Genomic DNA, 5,000 nt, shown 5'->3' on the forward strand with positions numbered 1-5,000 from the left:
GTTGAAAAAAAAAATTTTTGGGGACTTAGAAATTTTTCAACTTTTGTCAGACTTCCAGACAGGGGAGCGTGTCAGTGCGCGCATCCGATTTCAGTTCCAGAGCGATTCGCGCGATGAGTCCTTGATACTTAGTCGTTTTTGGCAAAATTTCTGACTTTTTGAAAATTTCACAATTTTGTGAAAACTTCCACAAAATGAGGTTCTAGTATGTTAGAGGGCATCCCAGGAGGGCTCCAAAAGTGTGGGTAAAATATATATCCCACAGGGGGAAAATTGAAAAAAAGTTGAAAAAAAAAATTTTTGGGGACTTAGAAAATTTTCACACATGTGTCAGACTTCCAGAGAGGGGAGCATGTCAGTGCGCGCATCCGATTTCAGTTCCAGAGCGATTCGCGCGATGAGTCCTTGATACTTAGTCGTTTTTGCAAAATTTCTGACTTTTTGGAAAATTTCACAATTTTGTGAAAACTTCCACAAAATGAGGTTCTAGTATGTTAGAGGGCATCCCAGGAGGGCTCCAAAAGTGTGGGTAAAATATATATCCCACAGGGGGAAAATTGAAAAAAAGTTGAAAAAAAAAAATTTTTGGGGACTTAGAAAATTTTTCAACTTTTGTCAGACTTCCAGACAGGGGAGCATGTCAGTGCGCGCATCCGATTTCAGTTCCAGAGCGATTCGCGCGATGAGTCCTTGATACTTAGTCGTTTTTGCAAAATTTCTGACTTTTTGGAAAATTTCACAATTTTGTGAAAACTTCCACAAAATGAGGTTCTAGTATGTTAGAGGGCATCCCAGGAGGGCTCCAAAAGTGTGGGTAAAATATATATCCCACAGGGGGAAAATTGAAAAAAAGTTGAAAAAAAAAATTTTTGGGGACTTAGAAAATTTTTCAACTTTTGTCAGACTTCCAGACAGGGGAGCGTGTCAGTGCGCGCATCCGATTTCAGTTCCAGAGCGATTCGCGCGATGAGTCCTTGATACTTAGTCGTTTTTGGCAAAATTTCTGACTTTTTGAAAATTTCACAATTTTGTGAAAACTTCCACAAAATGAGGTTCTAGTATGTTAGAGGGCATCCCAGGAGGGCTCCAAAAGTGTGGGTAAAATATATATCCCACAGGGGGAAAAATTGAAAAAAAGTTGAAAAAAAAAATTTTTGGGGACTTAGAAAATTTTCACACATGTGTCAGACTTCCAGAGAGGGGAGCATGTCAGTGCGCGCATCCGATTTCAGTTCCAGAGCGATTCGCGCGATGAGTCCTTGATACTTAGTCGTTTTTGCAAAATTTCTGACTTTTTGGAAAATTTCACAATTTTGTGAAAACTTCCACAAAATGAGGTTCTAGTATGTTAGAGGGCATCCCAGGAGGGCTCCAAAAGTGTGGGTAAAATATATATCCCACAGGGGGAAAATTGAAAAAAAGTTGAAAAAAAAAATTTTTGGGGACTTAGAAAATTTTTCAACTTTTGTCAGACTTCCAGACAGGGGAGCATGTCAGTGCGCGCATCCGATTTCAGTTCCAGAGCGATTCGCGCGATGAGTCCTTGATACTTAGTCGTTTTTGCAAAATTTCTGACTTTTTGGAAAATTTCACAATTTTGTGAAAACTTCCACAAAATGAGGTTCTAGTATGTTAGAGGGCATCCCAGGAGGGCTCCAAAAGTGTGGGTAAAATATATATCCCACAGGGGAAAATTGAAAAAAAGTTGAAAAAAAAAATTTTTGGGGACTTAGAAAATTTTTCAACTTTTGTCAGACTTCCAGACAGGGGAGCGTGTCAGTGCGCGCATCCGATTTCAGTTCCAGAGCGATTCGCGCGATGAGTCCTTGATACTTAGTCGTTTTTGGCAAAATTTCTGACTTTTTGAAAATTTCACAATTTTGTGAAAACTTCCACAAAATGAGGTTCTAGTATGTTAGAGGGCATCCCAGGAGGGCTCCAAAAGTGTGGGTAAAATATATATCCCACAGGGGGAAAATTGAAAAAAAGTTGAAAAAAAAAATTTTTGGGGACTTAGAAAATTTTTCAACTTGTGTCAGACTTCCAGAGAGGGGAGCATGTCAGTGCGCGCATCCGATTTCAGTTCCAGAGCGATTCGCGCGATGAGTCCTTGATACTTAGTCGTTTTTGCAAAATTTCTGACTTTTTGGAAAATTTCACAATTTTGTGAAAACTTCCACAAAATGAGGTTCTAGTATGTTAGAGGGCATCCCAGGAGGGCTCCAAAAGTGTGGGTAAAATATATATCCCACAGGGGAAAATTGAAAAAAAGTTGAAAAAAAAAAATTTTTGGGGACTTAGAAAATTTTTCAACTTTTGTCAGACTTCCAGACAGGGGAGCGTGTCAGTGCGCGCATCCGATTTCAGTTCCAGAGCGATTCGCGCGATGAGTCCTTGATACTTAGTCGTTTTTGGCAAAATTTCTGACTTTTTGAAAATTTCACAATTTTGTGAAAACTTCCACAAAATGAGGTTCTAGTATGTTAGAGGGCATCCCAGGAGGGCTCCAAAAGTGTGGGTAAAATATATATCCACAGGGGGAAAATTGAAAAAAAAGTTGAAAAAAAAAATTTTTGGGGACTTAGAAAATTTTCACACATGTGTCAGACTTCCAGAGAGGGGAGCATGTCAGTGCGCGCATCCGATTTCAGTTCCAGAGCGATTCGCGCGATGAGTCCTTGATACTTAGTCGTTTTTGCAAAATTTCTGACTTTTTGGAAAATTTCACAATTTTGTGAAAACTTCCACAAAATGAGGTTCTAGTATGTTAGAGGGCATCCCAGGAGGGCTCCAAAAGTGTGGGTAAAATATATATCCCACAGGGGGAAAATTGAAAAAAAGTTGAAAAAAAAAATTTTTGGGGACTTAGAAAATTTTTCAACTTTTGTCAGACTTCCAGACAGGGGAGCGTGTCAGTGCGCGCATCCGATTTCAGTTCCAGAGCGATTCGCGCGATGAGTCCTTGATACTTAGTCGTTTTTGCAAAATTTCTGACTTTTTGGAAATTTCACAATTTTGTGAAAACTTCCACAAAATGAGGTTCTAGTATGTTAGAGGGCATCCCAGGAGGGCTCCAAAAGTGTGGGTAAAATATATATCCCACAGGGGGAAAATTGAAAAAAAGTTGAAAAAAAAAATTTTTGGGGACTTAGAAAATTTTCACACATGTGTCAGACTTCCAGAGAGGGGAGCATGTCAGTGCGCGCATCCGATTTCAGTTCCAGAGCGATTCGCGCGATGAGTCCTTGATACTTAGTCGTTTTTTGCAAAATTTCTGACTTTTTGGAAAATTTCACAATTTTGTGAAAACTTCCACAAAATGAGGTTCTAGTATGTTAGAGGGCATCCCAGGAGGGCTCCAAAAGTGTGGGTAAAATATATATCCCACAGGGGGAAAATTGAAAAAAAGTTGAAAAAAAAAATTTTTGGGGACTTAGAAAATTTTTCAACTTGTGTCAGACTTCCAGAGAGGGGAGCATGTCAGTGCGCGCATCCGATTTCAGTTCCAGAGCGATTCGCGCGATGAGTCCTTGATACTTAGTCGTTTTCAGAAGTCACAATTTTGACTTCCAGGACCCGCAAAACGTTTGTAAATTGAGCCCGCTCCCCAGTTCCAAGCGTTTTGAGGTGTCCCCGGTTGCAGTATGCAGCCTGCCCACTAGATGTCGCAAAAGAGACAAAAAGTGAAAAAGAACCAGAATGAGGAAATTCCAGGGAGCCGAATCCGCCTGACAGTTCCAGGCGATCGGGCACTTTTTTGCATGCGTCCCTAAAGTGGGTATAGGGTGACACTCCATGCAAAGACCCAGTTTTGCACACCACCGGCAGAATATATGAGAGAGAGGTACCTCTCAGCCCCGACACATTTCGACTCATTTAAGCTGGTTTTCACCTCCGTAGGCCTGGGTATGCGTTTTGGCTATGAGTCCCTGTTCGGCTGGAGGTCTGCACCTTGGCTGAACCCAGGCTTCCGCAGCTGCGTGGGGGGACTTTTGCCGGTCGCCTATCCCAAGTCAGAGAGGTGTTCCTGGGTTGAAGTGAGCCTGGCCAGACCCCCCGCGGGCCCTGGTTCTCCACATGGGGGCGCCGTCAAGGCTAAAATCTGGATTTTTAGGCCGAGGAGAGGCTCCATGAGGGCGGATGCTTTTGTGGCTTCGACCCCAGTGCTGTTCCACATCCAGTACCCCCCCGCAAGGGCGCCTGTACCCGAGTCGCGCTTCCAGGACTCGTGGGCACGTATCTCCCGACGACAGGGGTTTGCAGCCTCCGTACTTGGGCAAGTCCCTACATGCACCCCTGCTCTTCCTCCGATCGATCTGGCGCAGCGCTCCCGGGTGGGGAGGTGGCGCCGCTCGCTCGGCCCGGGCTTTGGAGCCCGCGCTGGCTTAAGGTGAGCGGTCCCCTTCCTCCTCTACCCCCGGGCTTCCGACACCTATCTTTGGGCGCGCATGCCGGCCTCGCCTCCCGTCTGCGGAGGTGGCCGAGCCGTGGGGAGTTTGACCCGAACCGAGCGAAGGCAGTGGTCCGACGACCCGTACGGGCGAACGGCGGGGCGCCCACCCAGCCAGGCGTGGGGGCCCGTCGTCCGAATCGCTCCCTGTGCGGGGAAGCACAGCGATCTTCTCCGAGGGCGGCCCTTTTCTTCCAGATGCGTACCCGGCCAGCGGAGGCTCGCGCTGCCCCTCGTGTCCGAAAGGGCGGCCTCCGCGGCGGTGGCGACAGCGGCGGCGGTGGGTGGCCTCTCCGCGCCACTGCCGAGCTTCGCGATTTCCAGTCTTTTCCCGAGCCCCTACGTCAGTGGGGAGGACGACAGAGGTGTGGAGGCAGGCGAAGGGGGTTCTCACCGTGCGGTGTGCCCCAGCCCGACCGTTGCCTTCCCCCTCGACCCTCGTCCTCCCAGGCGGCTCGGCCAGGGAGCAGGAGAGAGAGCGAGAGAGGGAGAGCGGAAACCCCAGAGCCAAGGGGTTAGATGGAGAACGGGAGAAGGAACGAGGGCCAAG

The sequence above is a fragment of the Phyllobates terribilis genome, unplaced genomic scaffold (genome assembly GCF_046119375.1).
Source record: "Phyllobates terribilis strain yellow unplaced genomic scaffold, ASM4611937v1 Scaffold_2226__1_contigs__length_152716, whole genome shotgun sequence".
Classification (NCBI taxonomy): Eukaryota; Metazoa; Chordata; class Amphibia; order Anura; family Dendrobatidae; genus Phyllobates; species Phyllobates terribilis.